This window comes from Ips typographus, linkage group LG11, assembly GCF_016097725.1.
Source record: "Ips typographus isolate SLU linkage group LG11, UJ_Ityp_2.0, whole genome shotgun sequence".
Classification (NCBI taxonomy): Eukaryota; Metazoa; Arthropoda; class Insecta; order Coleoptera; family Curculionidae; genus Ips; species Ips typographus.
This window is the reverse complement of record NC_138432.1, coordinates 2,366,280-2,384,323: the sequence shown is the minus strand read 5'-3', so window position 1 is coordinate 2,384,323 and position 18,044 is coordinate 2,366,280. Positions and strand designations below refer to the sequence as shown.

General features: G+C 40.5%; 1 long non-coding RNA gene across 2 annotated transcripts in view; it reads left to right on the top strand.

Annotated features, from left to right (window-relative positions):
- LOC145735648 (uncharacterized) overlaps window positions 1-18,044 on the top strand; it is a 189,858-nt gene that overhangs the window by 49,921 nt on the left and 121,893 nt on the right. The window contains exon 2 of one of the 2 annotated variants that reach the window (XR_014179716.1): window positions 17,890-17,944. This is a non-coding gene — a long non-coding RNA (uncharacterized LOC145735648). Of the gene's footprint in view, window positions 1-17,707; window positions 17,945-18,044 lie in introns of those variants that run through there. The other variant, XR_014179715.1, reaches the window with a different exon arrangement.

Genomic DNA, 18,044 nt, shown 5'->3' with positions numbered 1-18,044 from the left:
CCCGTCGTCGTCCATACAGATGTTTAGCATCAGTTGTTCGATTGCATCGTCGCCAATATTGTTATTGTCACGATCGCGGGGTGGTGGCATTCCGTTATTGGCTTGTGGTGCTGCTGCTGGTTGTTGCTGCTGCTCCTGTTGGTGACTTGCTCGTTGACGGGGCGCCGCACAGTGGTACGGTCTTATGGACGCCTGCGGTCATAATATAAAACACTACTTTTAATAAGTGAAAATTTGTACAGATCCCTAAAATTTGTGTTGAAAATATTGTTTTATCTGTTTGTAAAGAGAAAAATTATGCACAATTTTAGTAATTCACTATAAAATTCCACGGAGAAGAATGAATTTTACAAAAACCCAATATAACCTAAAAATTCAAGTTATTATTTTCTTTTTTAATTTTTTAAAAATATTTTCCTAAGTTACCAAGAAGTTTTATGAAAAACTACTTTAACTTTACAATTTGCAAACACACAAGTTTTGATAATATAATAAAAAATTATAATTTAATTTCCTCAAATTTGAGTTTAACTTAACTTAAAATTCGAAAACAAATGATTTTATTTACATACTTATGAAATTAGAAGTTTTGTGGCTTCCTCGCTCATTTCAAAACTGACATGTTTTTTCCATCGATTTCTCAGACTAGTCAAGTACGGATCGGATGATACTAGCAGAGAATGTAGAATATCCTCATTAGTGGCAACTCGCGAGCATTTTCTTGAACCAAATTGACGAAACTTTTTGAAATCTTTATTTCTTGCTTCCGCTGCTTCCTCGCTGAGTTGTCCAATCGGAAGACAAGCAGATTGTATTATACCACACCCATGTAAAAGTATTTTATGGATTGAAGAAGGCATGTAAAACCATCGATACTTCGATACAAAAATGTTTGCTGTATTTTGAGCATAGTTATCAAAGGCTTCTTCATTTATTGCTCTTCCGCTTATCAAAACTTGAAATACAGTAGAGAACCTGATAATGAGCTCTTCATCAACTCCTGTTACTTCTGCAACTATTTGAGTATCTCTAAAAAATCTTCTAGCAGTATTGCCATCGTTTGAGTTTCCACTTCCTTGTCTCGGCACGTCAACATTTATACCAAGTCTTTGTTTAAGTTCCATTTGAACACGTTTTTTCTTGTTTTTTAAAAGGTCTTTTTGAACACTGGATCTAGCACTCCACTTTTTAAAATCTAAACGATATGATATATGTAAGATACATTCCATAAACCGGATTAAAGCATGTAAAGATGAAAGGCCATATTTATATGCATCGGTATTTACATTTTTATTTCGAAGTTTTTCCAAGTCGTTCATTTCGGATGGTTTTGCCTTACATATCGGACATGCTGAAGATGAGGTTTCTGTTAAAACTTGACATATCTTTCCATCTATCATCGTGAAAGATAAGTTGTGATGCACTGCAAATACAACTTGGCAATTTAATGATGTTGAATTGTCTCTTTCAAGTTTTCAATCTGTTTTTGATAATTATTAACGATGTCTATTACATTTTCGGGTGTTTCCTTTAAAATTCAAAAAATATCGGTCTGCAGTAGTTAGACGATGAGGGATGCGGATTTTTCCAAATGATTATATTTTCCGAAGTAACTAGCTGAAGGGGAACTAAAGATGCCATAAATACTGACTCGTCTGATATATTTGGATTATTAAAATTTTGTTTATATGCACTATGTCCCGAAGATCCATCGCAACCCCATTTGCTGTATAACATAAGATCTTGTGAGCTCATTCCTAGGACTGTATTTTGTACGTCAGTTGTTAACAACAGTCGTTTAATAGTGTGGTCTAAAAGATGTTGAAGTGTAATAGAAGCGCCCCTTTCAGTAATTTTCATAAATAAAGGATAACAATCAGATTTGGCTCGAAAAATTTGATTATAACTGGGAAATAAATCGGCATTTCTTAATAAGCATTGTTCTCTTATACTATTATATTGATACCTTGATAAATTCGCATCGGTTATTAAAGCCAAAGCGTCATCTCGAGAAAATTGCTTAATACTATCTTCATTAAACTGTTCTTTAAATTTATGTGCTCCCATTGAAAGCACTTCTCGAACGAGTTCTGCTTCATCTCTCTTCCCTTCTACCCTTAATTTTCTTTCCAATAAACCTTGAAGTTCTGCTATTGATATGTTGTTTACTTCTTCCAGTTTAGATAACTTTCTGCGCTTACTTCTTTCTGAACACTCCTCTAATTTTTTGGTCGGTCTTCCTGCGGAAGTCGAAACTGTCGATGTAGTTTTAAATATTATTTCACCTTCCAACCAATGTTTAAACTTTTTGTTGAATTGTTCTTTAGTTCTATTGACTTGCTTCCACTTACGTTTAAACTTGGGTAAAAAATCTCTCTGTAAAGTACGTTTCACAATTTTGAAGTCATCGGTACTAATTTTGAACCGTTCTTTTAGGTTACGAAAAAGCCTATCCTCACTTCCGTTTAAACTAATAATATTATCCGACAGATATTTTTTACGAACTTTTAACATTTTCACAATAGATTTTTACTGGTTGTACTACAGCAATCTTATTTAATTTAAATAAAACAAGATCTGTCAACGTCCACGTCAACGGCATACATTTGTTTTATTGGCGCGCATGACCCACTTGACTGAAATACGTTATAAAATCTAAATAGGCAAATTTCGGCAACTGCCAAAACTTTGATACATAAGACCAAAGCTTATAGACTACATCAATCCTAAAATTGGAGAGTCGCAAAGCGTCGCAAACTATTTTGTACATTTTTAAATAACATACTTATTTTGTAAAAACATATAATTACATTATATCATTAAAAATCTATAAAATAAATTTATCACATTGTATAATAAAAGTATTATATTACATTAAGAGATGTCATTCAGTTTTAGAAAATAAAATATAATTGTTGCTTTTCAAATATTACATAAAAACCCAAATTTTTTGAGACACAACAAGAATGAAATTTAATAAGTTCTATGTTAAATGCGAAAAATCTATGCTTTCACATGCGCTTTTGCATGTAATAATTTTTTTTTAGTATTTTTAATTTAACAGAAAAGTTTACTAAAAAACAGCATAGAATAAAATAAAATATAAAAATAATATTTAAATCTCTTTTGGCCGCCGAATAACATTACGGCTAACCACTGTGCGCCGGCCGATTATCGCTCAGTTGCTCGTCAACGGAGAAGAAGGAGCAGACCTGACCGGGAAGCAATTCCAACACTTTGTCGTTAATTTCGCTAACTTCGGCATTGGTTGGACATAAAATGACGCGTTCGTGTATGGTATCCCGTATTCGACTGGCCGTAGTACCCGCACCGACGTATACGAAATCGATGAGGTGTTGCCGCGTTGGCACCCGAAACACGGGTGGGATGTCGATCAAATCCAGCGGAGCATCATCAACTTGAGCGGAAAACGTCCTTCACCAATTTCCAACAGCTGTTGGGCGTACCGCGCTGCGACGACGGGATCTGGACACGATCTGGCTCTCAAATTTTCAGAGAGACTCTGCTTGCCTGGCATCACGTAATGCCAGAGAAAACTACTTAAAACCGATCGATTCAGTATCGACATTGCATTCCCATGTTCACGCATCACAATGGGCAAGGTTTGACGAAAGTCACCGCCAAACACAATCACTTTGCCGCCGAACGGTACTTGAGAGCGCGTAATGTCTCGCAAATAACGATCGACGGCCTCCAAAGCAAATCGACTGGTCATTGACACTTCATCCCAAAAGATGACGTCAACTTCAGCCAACCGCTTGCTGCGATTGTGCTCACCGTGGACGTTTCGTTGAGGTCCAAGTCGATCCGGAAGGCCTTGTGGCACGTCATGCCATCCATAATTAGGGATGCTGCAATTCCCGTCCACGCCACCGCCAACACTGTCAATCCATGTATATACCGGCTCGACTTTAATCGAGCATTTAATACGTTATACAAAAAGGTTTTGCCCGTGCCAGCCGGACCATCAATATAAAACAAATTCTGGCAATCGCGAACATTAGGCATCGGTGGCAATACATGATTGGATGTGTTGGTTGGTGTGACGCAACCGTCATTGACTCCTTGTTGGTCTCTATTCTGGTCCTCGTCGTCGTGGTCGTCGTAGTCGTCGTCATCGGACTGACCAAATCGATGGAGACGTTGCGACACTAACCACTCACTAACACCAAAATGAAAACACGCATCACCATTGTTTAGTAAATTTTTTCGCCGTAAAATGGCAAACACTATACGACGGTAGATGGCAAGCTGTTCTACCGTCAAACTAACAACACGGTATTTAGAGCAATACTCCTCCCAAGCAATCCGTTCACGATTACTTTCGTCGGCATAATTATCGTCATCATTGCGGGCAGCAGCAGCAGCAGCATCAGTAGCAGCTTGTGCAACAGCAGCAGCAGCAGTCGCCGCCCCAGCAACAACAACATCATCAACAGTATTCGTGACAGGAGTACTGGGGGTGGTGGTGGTGGTAGTAGTAGTAGTATCGGAAGAAGTAATCGTAGTAATGGCCGTCGTTGTGGTTGTGGTCAAAGTTGTAATGTTGGTTGTTGTCGTGATGGTGGTGGTGGTGGTGGTAGTCACAGCAGTTGTAACTACAACTACTGCAACTCCCGCCTCCACTTGCGGTTCCGTCACTTCCGTTACTTCTACTTGCGGTACCACTGCTACTACAGACGACTCCATCACTTGTACTGTTGATGTTGTCCCTGTTGCAGCGGCAGCAGCAGCAATTGTTGTTGTCGTTATTGTTGCTACTGGTGTTGTTGTCGTCGTCATCACTGATGTTGACAATTGGGAAACTGCCCCGCCACCCCTTCCACCGCACGACGCCCGACGCATCAATGACGCAACTACCTCGGTATCTGCGTCATTATGTCCGTCATCGTAGGAGATTGCTTCAGGATCGTGCAAACCCAGCCTGGCCAACGTCAAGTTATCGTCTTTACTATTTCTTGCCAAGATCGAATCGATCTGTGCAATGACAAGATGATAGGCATGACCGTATGAAGTGGTGGTGGGACGTGGACCCAATACCAAGTCGGCAATCATGTGCGGAAACTTAAATTTGGACCAAACCGCTAAAACATTGACCACATAGGATTGGCCCGCGTCCAAACTGATCAACACTATTAAAGAATAAAATTTACGTAAACGATATGGTGCCGCACGCGTCGAAACTTGTTGCATCGCACGTTCAAATATATCAGTGTTTGCGAAAAGACCGCGACGCACACACGCTTCACGATACGTGTCGCACACGATAGTTTCACCACCTGTCTGTGTTTGACCACTGTCCGAATCAAATGCACGGACAGTGCGCAGTTCGACAAATGATCGGCAGCCACGCACATGTTGCAACAGTGTACGCAAACAGTACAATTCATCGTTGTGCGTTGAATGACGACAACGCCAACCACATTACGATTATAAACACGTGATTGCCATTGACCGCGCTTTGCGTTCCACGTGTAATTTTCCGGGATTTCCCTATAAAATAAATCACGTGGCGCTCCCTCCATCTGGTTTAGCTTAAAGTAAGCCGTGAGTTTGGTGTCGATGGTGGCGCGTAGCAAAATCTGCCGCGTTCTCGTCCTCCTCGTACTCGATGGTCTGTTGGCCCTCAAGGTGAACAGGCAGACATACAACCAAATGACTTCGATCGCTTATCTTAAATTGGAACAGGCGCCAACACGCCTCCATTGAACATTGAACTCACATACCTACAGTCTAGGTAATTACTAATCTCGTCCCAATTTATAGTGCGATGGACTTCATTTTTCGCTTCCATGCGACACATGTCCTCACCCTTCGTTACGTATTTGTACAGATATTTGACGGATGCCAAGGATCCGACGCACTCAAAATTGATGTGACTCTGATATTTGAGTGCCGCGTAACGATTGTAAGGCACGATATCGGCATTGGTGTACGTAATGTTGTTCGAAATGATCATGTGATTGTTGCGACGTCGACGATATTCAGGGTGTCCATTTTTGACCGTTGAAGCGTTATAGTTTAAATTAGTGACCTCCCGTAGGGCCTTTGGAAAATACTTTTTGCAGGTACCGTCTGCTCTCAAACAGGTAACGTTTGGGTCGCGGGTCGGTCCTCTACACTTTGTATGCAGATAAAAGTCGGCTACCGTTCTATACAAAATCGGTTCGACTTGATAGTCCGGTATCTCGGCTGAAACGACATCGTCGACGCGCTCACGGCTGTTTAGTTTGTCGCGCGGTAAAAACGTCACCAAAGTGAGCATGAGGCAAGCTTCGTTTTTGAAATTCTATCGTGTAGAAATAGTTATGGACGGTACCGTACAATTGTTTCTTGACGATATCGTCCATAAACTCGGTTAATCTAATGTGGAATGCGCGACAAACCAAATCAGGACGGTTTGGCCATTTCTGTTTGTAAGCGAGGTTGTTTTGGATCTCTGGCCAATTCGGGTTCGTCGTAAACGTGATAAAGAGATCCGGCTTGCCATGTCTTGCTATTACATTAATCGCATCGAGGTACTGGCGATTCGTGAAACGCATTCCACGTCTCGACGACGCAGGCAAAATGAAAATTGACCCAACTCGATAATCCGTACCAGCTGCGTTTGCCCTTGTCTCCAAGTACCTTAACAAACTACCGTAACTGGCTCGCCGTCTAAATAGCTGGTGTGTTTTATGCCACCACAGCTTGTTCGCCTCCACTTTGACATAAGCGTCCACTACGTACTGTTGAAACAATTTGCCGCCATTGTGCAAAATAGAAAATTCGTTTAATTCACGGGTAGGCGAGATCAAGCGGTGACGGTTCGAAGACTCACTTTGTTGTTGAGTTGGGTTTTGGATGGTGGTAGGCGGTCTTTGTAAGCGATTCGTATCGCGTATCTGTAGACGATAGCGATAGAATTCGCGAAAAGTGATTGTCTTCGTCACGTTCCGAACGTGATGGATCTCTTTATCAAAGCCAAATTCCCCATTCGGAAACAGGATCGGGTACACCATGGGGTCGGCCCATTTATTGAGGTTTTTAAGTTCGTGTCTACCCCGGCCGTCGCGTGGGTAGATGCACAAATCAACCTCGAAGAGTGGTTCATTGACAAAAACGGCCGCAATTTCAGAGTCGCACGCGAGGAAACTGTAGTTTCTTACCTCGCGATTAATATTGTCCCTAAATCCGATCACTAAACTGTCGAGAATGGCGTTTCTTTCCTCGGGAGAGGTCGCGGCTGCCTGTTTACGTTGAATTACCTCACTGATGGTTTGGTAACTTTGAATTATCGGATTGACCCGACGCAACATCGTTTCAATATTACGTATAGTTAGGGGTGCGATGCGGTCACCCAAAAATTCCACCCTTCGATTGACAGCATTATTCGAGTCAACGAAATAATACTGATTAAGTTTGAGAGTAATGGTGTCGTCCCTAACCTGCTGGCTATTATTTACCGTTACTTGACCATTACTATTGTCTGCTGCAAAAAGACGAACCGGAATGGCGTGAGTATAGTGGTAAATCTGTCCGCAAATCGTAAAACACCAATGACCACTCACTCCTTCCGGATGAACATCGGTAGGAACAGTCGATTTGAACGATGCCATAGCAAATAAACTGTTTATTGTACGGACGTTGTTCCGAAATTGAACGGCCATCGGTGAATCGTCCGTGAGATATTCTAACATCTCGCGGGGACATGAACCCAACGGCGGTAACACAACATCGCCACTCTTACAGCAAAACTCTTTGCCGACAGATTTTTCTTGTTCAAAGCCCACGGCTAAACACAACAAACACCGTTTTGTTAAATCGCCCACATTGTAAACTGCAACACGGGACTTGCCATCGAGACGCGTGCCCACAGTTATGGCTTGTCTGTAAGTTCGTGTGATTGGATCGGGAGCGTGAACACGTTCCCGTCGTTGTTCCGCCGGTGTTGGTATGTGCAAAGCCGGTAAAAAAGGTGGCGACAGAGGTAAAGGGGGGGAAAGCAGATCAAAATCCGCCGCAAAAACAGGAGACGCAGAAGAACCTTGTGACGACGACGTTGCTGACGAAACTGGGGACAAAACTGGTAAATCAGGCGTAACAACAATATACTTGACAGGAGATGGTGATGGTGGTGGCGATGATGGTACAGACGCGTCAACCAAAATCGGTTCCGTTGCTGTCACGACGTCGTCATCGTCAATTAGTAAAATTACATTGTTGTCATCATTATTTTCAAAAGAAAGCGGTCGAACCGATGAATTGGACAACACGATTTAGAATTACGCGTAGTTGACGCGGTCTTTCGACGCACCGTTCCAGTACCACGCGCAATTCCCTCATCAATCCCACATAATCGAGAGGCGTAAGCAAAACATGCAACTCACGCGGCAACTCTTCCATCCGATGTAATACTACCTGGAGTTCTCGACGACGATCCCAATCAAATCGCTCCAAGGCCACTCGCAGGATGCGGCGCTCCCAATCGAACCGCTCGAGCATCACCCTAAGTTGCCGAAGGAACTGTGGTTCTGTCGTTGTTACCGTTGTTCATGATGCTAGTCGTCTATTTCTACAAAAACAAATCAAACATTTATTAATTTCAAATTTTAAAATTTCCCAAAAATTCCCTCTTTTCTAAAAAAACCACTGCCTCAATTGAAAAATTACGTTTTCTCGTTCCACTCAAAACAATGCCTAAACACGTTTCGTTTCCGTAAAAAATAACCGTTCTGAAGATGTTTAAATTAATTTTAAAATGATTCTAAAATTTTTCAAAATTAGAAAAAAAAACAGTCAAAATGTCAGTTTTAATTGTGCAAATCAATTGTAGATGACTTTAAAAATAGAATTAATTTTTATCAAAAAAACACACTTTTTGAATTTTTCAAAATGTTAAAAACAGTTAAAATGGCTGTTTTAATGGCGCTAAATGATTGCAGAACACTTTAAAAATTAATTACAATTAATTTTAAAACAGAAAAAGTAATTAAAATTTTTCAAAAATTTTGAAATTTGAAAAAATTAGTCAAAATGACAATTTTAATAAAGTAGGTCTATTCTAGAACACTATAAAAATTAAATGATCAATCGACTTACCTGTAAGGAAGGTTGATCAGGATTATATGAGCAGTCTCGTCGAAATATTACAAAAACACCCTGTAGATGTTTAAATAAGTAAAAACCCATCAGCTATAGATTATAGTGTTATAACTATTTGATCAGAAAGAATTGTCAAATTTTAAACAAACGACTTTATTATGGTACCATAATAATTGGCTGCTAACCAAAACATCAAACCAAAAAATAACTAAACTAATCAACAGACCCTTTAAGAATTGCTTCAGCAAAAACGTTAGGTGAATCACGAATGGGCCGATTATAAAATCGACAAAAAACATTCGACTTTTCAGACCAGCCGGCAGTCTTACGTATAACTTCAATATTAACTCCCGCTTCATAGGCTTTAGAAACTGCAGCATGTTTAATGCTATACCCTGTATAAATATTTGTATTAATTCCACTTCTAGTTAAAACTGACTTAATCCAACGGCTAATAGTCTGAGAAGAAGCTGGATGCAGAGGCTTTTTAACTGTTAAAATAAGACTATCAACACCGGCTGGCCTGACTCTCTCAGTCCTTTGTAAATACATATCTAACGTAGAAGCCACACATAACTGAGGTCTTTCACGAAAGTAAGGTAAACGTAACACTGGTTGTAGCTTATTCCTCCCCGACGTCTTAATGACTTCATCAACAAAAATCTCAAGATAATCATCCGTCCTCTTAATATTACAAACTTTTAACTTACCAAGAGTCTGCATACGATGCGCTGAGACTAATGCTAATAATGTAACGAATTTAAGAGTTAACTTTTTCAAAGAAATATCCTCTAGAGGATACAAACTTTCTAAAAATACTAACACTGGATGAGGATCCCAAGTAGTGGCATATCTTGCTCTTGGTGGTTTAATATTACGTAAACCCTTCAAAAAACGTACAAGCATAACATCATCAACTTTGTTTTTAGGTAAAACTAAAGCTAATACCGATTTATAAGTATTAAGCACCGAATAAGAACAACCTTTCACAAATCTAATTTGCAAAAATTCTACTAAACCTTGAAGATTGTATACATAGGGATCGACATTATTTTGTGCACAAAACGACCACCATTGTGAATATACACCATTATATTGGTTAAGAGTCTGGTCACTTAAAGAATGAATTATAGCATCTAAACCTACTGCGGGAAAGGATCTACGTTTATATGCTTCCCGGATATATGGCCGACATCCAGGATAAGCGACCTCCACAATGGATGAGGGTTCCTATCCGGGGACAAAACCATTTTAATATCTGGACCAAAAAATAAAGGTTTCTTCACTAATAAACTCATGAAAACCGGGTACCACGGTTGGCCTGGCCATTTAGGGACAATAATTAGACCTTCAGCTCTATCATGTGCAACTTTATTTAAAACTTTACTCACCATTGAAAATGGGGGAAAAGCTCAAAACTTTATATTAGCCCAGGAAATTGTAAAAGCATCTAAGACGAAAGCGCTTGGATCAGGCTTCCACGAAGCAAACATTTCACATTTTGCATTATTACTTGAAGCAAATAAATCTACACTAGGTTTAAAAAAGTGAAGACAAACTTTATTAAAACAATATTGAGCTAACTCATATTCTGTTTCAATATAACCTCTCCGTGATTCATAATCCGCTATGACATTTTCTTTTGAATTAATGTAAGATGCAAAAATAAAAATATCTTTTGATTCACAATAATTCCATATTTTCTGGGCAATACTATTTAAACTTCTATACTTAACCCCTCCCATTCGATTTATATAACTGATAGCAGTAGTATTATCGACTCTTAACAACACGTCAACATGCTGAAGCTGTTGTGTAAAATGCTGTAAACATTTGAAAGCAGCTAACAATTCCAAATAATTAATATGGTGAAAAATCTGCTCTTCGTCCCACAGTCCATGGATTCTATGAGGTCCACAACTTCCCTCCCAACCAACGTTGGAAGCATCCGAAAAAACTTCGATTAGAAATTTTCTTGGTAACAAGGAAACTGAACTATTAGGCAAGTTTGTCAACCACCAGTTTAATTCTACTTTTATAAAACCAAACAAACTCATGTTACCTGTTTTCAACAGAGCCTTTAATTTAGCTCGCTCAAACAATTTTCTATGAGCCCAACCATATTTAAACGCTGGACATGCTGCTGTTAAACGCCCTACTAACTGAGCAAAACTTCTAATAGAACAGCTATCACGTTTTAGAAAATCTGAACATGCACCACACAATGCAATTACTTTTTTCTCTGGCAATGACATTGTCATGCCACCTGAATTAAACAGAAACCCTAAAAATTGGCAACTAATAGTTGGGTGTAGCACACTTTTATTGCAATTGATAACAAATCCTAAGGAACTAAACAAATCTAAGGCCCTCTTTGTATGTTGTAAACACAAACTTTTATCTTTTGCCATAATTAACAGATCGTCTAGGCAAATAACACAAATAATACCAGACAATCGCAACTGAGAAGTGACTGGCTTCAACATCTTAGTGAATACAAACGGAGCTGTGCAGAGTCCCATTGGCAAGCAAGTAAATTCAAAAACTTCACCCCCATACAAAAAACGCAAATATTTTCTAGAGCTCTTATGAACTTGAATCATAAAATAAGCATCTTTCAAATCAATTTTAGTCATAAAATAACCGGGTTGAAGCAACTGCCTTACACTTCTGAAATCCTCTAACTTAAAATGAGGTACCTCTATATACAGGGTGTCCCACGACGAAAGACCTCGATTGATATTGGAAAAAGTATAAATAGGAGAGTTTTGAAAATTTGGTAGGATACTGAATCCAACTAAAATATTTTCAAGATGGTTGCACTTCCGCTTATACCGGAAGTCGATCACAACTTTCTTATTTTAAATAGAACACCCTATATATTATTACATATTTGGATTCCTCACAAAATTCTGACCAACTTTTGTATAGAATGCCCTATGCCTATCTCTAGCCGTTTTCGAAATATTTGATGTTTTTCCAAAAAAGTGACAGTTGCAACGCTCAACATATTTTTGTACTATGTTAAAACCGTATTTCATTTTGCAATGAAACTTTGGGTTATTGTAAATAAAGGATCGTTTTATTAAACTGAGGGTGCGTAACGACTCATTTGTATACAGGGTCGTCAAAAAAAAATCATAAACTTGCCACTAAAAAAAATGAAAAATCTCAAGTTTTTTAAATGGAAACCCCCATTTTTTATGACGGAATCATTTTGAGCATTAAAAATTACTATAAGTTTCAATTTACTTGCCTATACCTAAATCCAACCCATTTCGTTTTATTTGAGAATAAACATTTTTTTATTAGGCTGCATGCTCGGCTGCATGGTTGGAATTAGCTGGTACTCTAGTTGGCCATGCTTTTGACACACGGTGATATTGGAGACCTGCAGGGCATGTTAATAACACTAGTTTTGAGTGTTTTGACAACTGCAAATATGTCGTCGCGGTTACGTTATTCAAACCAAGATTGCTTAAATCTGTTTATTATTTACGGAAAATGTGATAAAGTTGTGAGTAGAACATGTGAGGTATTTGCCGCTCGTTATCTAGAAAAACCAAATCCATCACCAAAAGCTGTCAAGCAAATAATTGAAAATTTTAAGAATACGGGATATGTGAAGATAAAAGCTATTAAAACAAAACCAATTCTTAATAATACAAATGTAGAAATTGCAATTTCTAACCAACTTTTGTGTACAATGCCCTATTCCTATCTCTAGCCGTTTTCGAAATATTTGATGTTTTTCCAAAAAAGTTATAGCTGCATTGCTCAACATATTTTTGTACTTATATTAATAATTAATTTAACAAATGTTCGAAATTTCGACCTTCAGCTTCGTGACACTTTGCGCACCTTAGGATCAGCTGCTCATGGGTTGCTGCTCTTATTGCGTTTGGGCTTAAACCACGAAACGCGTTTCTCACTCTTTGAATACAATTTTCCTTTGTTGTTAAAGGAAGATTGTAAACTTCATCTTTAATTGCCCCCCATACAAAATAATCTAAAACTGACATGTCTGGCGAGCGGGGTGGCCATTGAAACGGTCCGTTGTTAGCAATCCACCGGTCGTCAGACGTAGCTTGTAGAAAATTATTGACAATATGACCATTATGAGGAGGTGCGCCATCATGCTGATAAATTACCCGTCTTCTGTCGGCTAGAGGTAAATTATCCAAGTATTCCCTTTCTAAATCTTGAATTATAGCTAGATATCGATCACCTACAATAAAAACATAGCATTAAATTAAGTTTCAGAACTTCACAATTTGTCGTTTAACATCGTCGATATACCGTTTAAATTTTCTTCATAAAAACGTATCATAACAATTTGGTCATTCCTCACAGCACAATAAACATTAAAACTCCAGATTTCTTGAAAATTTCTCTCTCTAATTACGTGTGGATTTATGTCACACCAGTAGTGTGAATTATGTCTATTGAACATTCCATTTTTAGTGAATTTGGCCTCGTCGCTCCAAATAATATTATTCAAAAACAATTCATCTCCATAGTGACTAGTCAGCAAAAACTCACTAAAAACAACTCTCTTCGGAAAGTCAACCTCTTTTAAGTGTTGCACTAATTTAAATGAAAAAGGGTGAAATTTATGTTTCTTCAGGATCCTCTGAATTGAGCTTTTGGATATGCCTGATTCTACGGAAACTTGTCTTATTGACAAAGTTGGATTTGCAACAAAATAGCCCAAAATTGCAATTTCTACATTGGTATTATTAAGGATTGGTTTTGTTTTAATAGCTTTTATCTTCACAGATCCCGTATTCTTAAAATTTTCAATTATTTGCTTGACAGCTTTTCGTGATGGCTTTGGTTTTTCTGGATAACGAGCGGCAAATACCTCAAATGTTCTACTCACAACTTTATCACATTCTCCGTAAATAATAAACAAATTTAAGTAATCTTGGTTTGAATAACGTAACCGCGACGGCATATTTGCAGTTGTCAAAACACTCAAAACTAGTGTTATTAACATGCCCTGCAGGTCTCCAATATCACCGTGTGTCAAAAGCATGGCCAACTAGAGTACCAGCTAATTCCAACCATGCAGCCGAGCATGCAGCCTAATAAAAAAATGTTTATTCTCAAATAAAACGAAATGGGTTGGATTTAGGTATAGGCAAGTAAATTGAAACTTATAGTAATTTTTAATGCTCAAAATGATTCCGTCATAAAAAATGGGGGTTTCCATTTAAAAAACTTGAGATTTTTCATTTTTTTTAGTGGCAAGTTTATGATTTTTTTTTGACGACCCTGTATACAAATGAGTCGTTACGCACCCTCAGTTTAATAAAACGATCCTTTATTTACAATAACCCAAAGTTTCATTGCAAAATGAAATACGGTTTTAACATAGTACAAAAATATGTAGAGCGTTGCAACTGTCACTTTTATGGAAAAACATCAAATATTTCGAAAACGGCTAGAGATAGGCATAGGGCATTCTATACAAAAGTTGGTCAGAATTTTGTGAGGAATCCAAATATGTAATATATATAGGGTGTTCTATTTAAAATAAGAAAGTTGTGATCGACTTCCGGTATAAGCGGAAGTGCAACCATCTTGAAAATATTTTAGTTGGATTGGGCATGCCCACATCAGTATCCTACCAAATTTTCAAAACTCTCCTATTTATACTTTTTCCAATATCAATCGAGGTCTTTCGTCGTGGGACACCCTGTATATGTAAATAGACAAACATGGCGCTTGGTGATTGGACGAAAACGTCTCTCGAAGTGGGCGGGGCTGGCGGTTGGCTCCTCCCTCCAGATCGTCAGGGCCTAGCGAGTTTCCAGCAAAAACTCAGCTTGGCGATTGTCACTAGCGACCGTCGGGAGCGGTCGAAGATGGTGGCCCAGTGAGAGGCGTCCAGTAGTTTGTCTACCAGTCATTTGCTGGGTGCGGATCCGTCTTGACTGCCGCGCCCGTTAGTGTTTAGGCGCGGCGTGTGCTTCTTGGAGCAGGAACTGTTTTACCCCACGCTGGATCCGGATATCCCGGCTGAGACTGTTCCCCAGTTTAATCGAAGTTATTGAGCCCTGGAGCGAACCCCGTATATACTCCACCAGATGCTCAGAGAGTCCCATCCGTTTCATCGCTCGATAAATTGCTCCCTGGTTAACGGAGTCAAACGCCTTCTGTATATCCAAACTGAGAACGTTGAAAGGTTTCCGTGTCTCAGTTCGGGTTCGGATATAGTATTGAGTGATCATGGCGTTTGCCATTGTGCCATCTAATTCAATGAAACCTCTTTGATGGATAGAGGGTTTGATGACACTTTTTATCCGTTTGGCAAGTAGGCGGTGAAACAACCGTAGTAAGGATGATGACATAGTTATCGGACGATAGTTTGTAGGATTTGTTCTATCGCCGTCCTTATGAATGAGAATGGTTCGGGAGCATTTCCAAGTCTCAGGGAGGCAGTTCCGATAATAGATGACATTCAGAACCACCGCCAGCTTATTTGAATCGAACATTTTAACCGATTCAACGGTAATTCCGTCTGGACCCGGTGCAGAAGTTTTGGTCCAGCCGTTTTTGCTGTCATCGACTTCCCTGATCGTTATCGGATACTCTGTATCACCATCAGAAACCTTGCGGTCCTTGATTGCCTCTGTGTCCTCGAAGGAGGGGCTTTCCAAAATGCTGCCATAAAATTCCTCGACGCGCTGCATTTCGGGCAGCTCCTTTGGAGTGTCCAGACTTTTACCAGCCAGAATTGTTGTTGCCAGAGAGGTACGATTGGTGTTAAACAGATCCTGCGCCCTTTTAAAGTTCTGTGCGCGTCGCCCACGGCCCGTGAAGGTCTGGGCGTAGTTTCTGTTCCCCCTCTGCGTCTGACTTGGTTGCACCTTGTTGTTTGTGCCACTAGATTGTACACCATTTGTGCTCTTTTTGACGGTTTTAAAGTTTTTAGCAATCCAATCCTCTAAAATCGGTTTCAGGACATGGATTGGTTCCGTCAATGCCGCTTTCGCTAACAGAGTCAGATCCTTGTGCGGATTCTCGGGGCCGAGAGCTGCTTGCTCCAGGAGAAAATCCTGAAGCCAGGTTTTAATTTCTTCCGGACGGCAGCAGTGGCCCGAAGGCTTGGATCAGAAGCACTTTGTATCGTGATGTTAGAGATGACCTTGACTCTGTTTGCAGTGCCATGATGTTTCGGCTTAGGTGTATTTGTATCTAGTCGAGGTCTTGTAGCTGGAGATTCCATGACTTCCGGAGAAGAATCAGGTGTACGTCGCCTTTTATTTGATGTACAATTTTGAGAGAGCGTGTTGTTCATCTGGGGCGATTTAATAGGTTCTCGCACCTCAGCATCAGCAGGATGGAAGTCGCTGCCGCTCTCATCAGAAGAAGATCCCATACATTCTAGGATGTAAGTAACCGTCGCTTGCGGGTTGGTCGAAAAAGACTCATTCGTGGGATCTATAGTTGCTGGGCCCTCTTGACTAGAGATTTTTGAGGGACCGGCTATAGGCGAAACGTTTGGGTAGTCGTTGCTCGACTCGTAGCTGGAGCCTGAGTTTTCGCTTAGAGCGATGTCCTGGGAGGACTCGTCCGATGATATTGAAATGGACGCAGCAGTTGTTGGAAGCGCAATAGCTGGAAGAGAGTCAGGAGTATTAGTCTGTTTGTTTGGGACAAGACGGCCTGTAACGGTTTTAGCCTTTTGCCTCTCCCTGGCTAAAGCCAGGTACTCCTTATATTCAGGCCGCTCTCTTCTTCTCCTAACCTGTTCTTTGGTTAGGCCAGTTTTTGTTATGATGGTAGCTATAGACAACTTTTTGGGTGGAAAACTGGCTTCCACTTCAGCTATGGCCATAAATCTTGTAGCCTCGCTCTGCTGGAGCTTGGCTTCTTCTCCCAGCATATATTATTTTGCATGCGCACTGCGCTGGTGGAGTCTCATCGACTGAAATGATTTGAATTCGCGTTTGCAAAACCTACAGATCTTTTCGGAATTTGCAACGCAGTTCTTAATGTGTTTGGCCAAACCCGACTTGGTCTGGCAAGTATGCCCACACCGTTCACAGCACGGTGGAGCTGAAGTTGTGGGAGCGGAAAGAGTCCCAGTATTTGCTCTTGGGCTCAAAGAATTTTTGGTTTTACCGCTCCCTGATAAATCCACAGTCTTAGACTGGGTCGTTTTAGCGGTTTTACTCGCCATAGTGTTTTTCACCGCAGAGTCGCAGGACACAGACTACCCTGGACTGGCTTGATGTTATGCCAAAGCGTTCCCACTCTCGCTTCAGTGGGTGGCCGCAATTCACGTGGCCAATAGGTCCTTAGCCGCCCACGGACTTATAGCGTGGTGAACAAGCCCATGACTAATTGCCGTAGGTCGTTGCCCGCCCTTTACCACGTGGAGGTGGGCCGCCTAAAGTTTCCGTGGAGGTATAGGGGACTTTGTTGGTTCGTATGTTAATTGTGCTTGTAGCACTTGCCCCTTTAGCCACTAATTGCGTCGCACGAATCGCTTTAATCTTCTTAGCTATCTCAGCCCTAAAGGAAACTTTAGAAGGGCGTCATAGTTACTCCCGCCGTTTACGCGCTTGATTGAATTTCTTCACTTTGACATTCAGAGCACTCGACAGAAATCACATCACGTTAAGACCATCGCAATGCTTTGTTTTAATTAGACAGTCGGATTCCCCCGGTCCGTGCCAGTTCTGAGCTGATCGTTACATAGCGGCCGAAGAGGACACGGACGAACCGAAATTCATCGGGCCTCGCAGCAAAGCGGTTCCGCAGGAGGCCAAGGCACGGGACCGAGCTGGGATCAGGCCGAAACCGTCACCTCGCCCAGGCCCGGCTCGTTAACCAGTTCCTGCTTCCTCGCCAAGCCCGACACGCCCCGATCCTCAGAGCCAATCCTTATCCCGAAGTTACGGATCCAATTTGCCGACTTCCCTTAC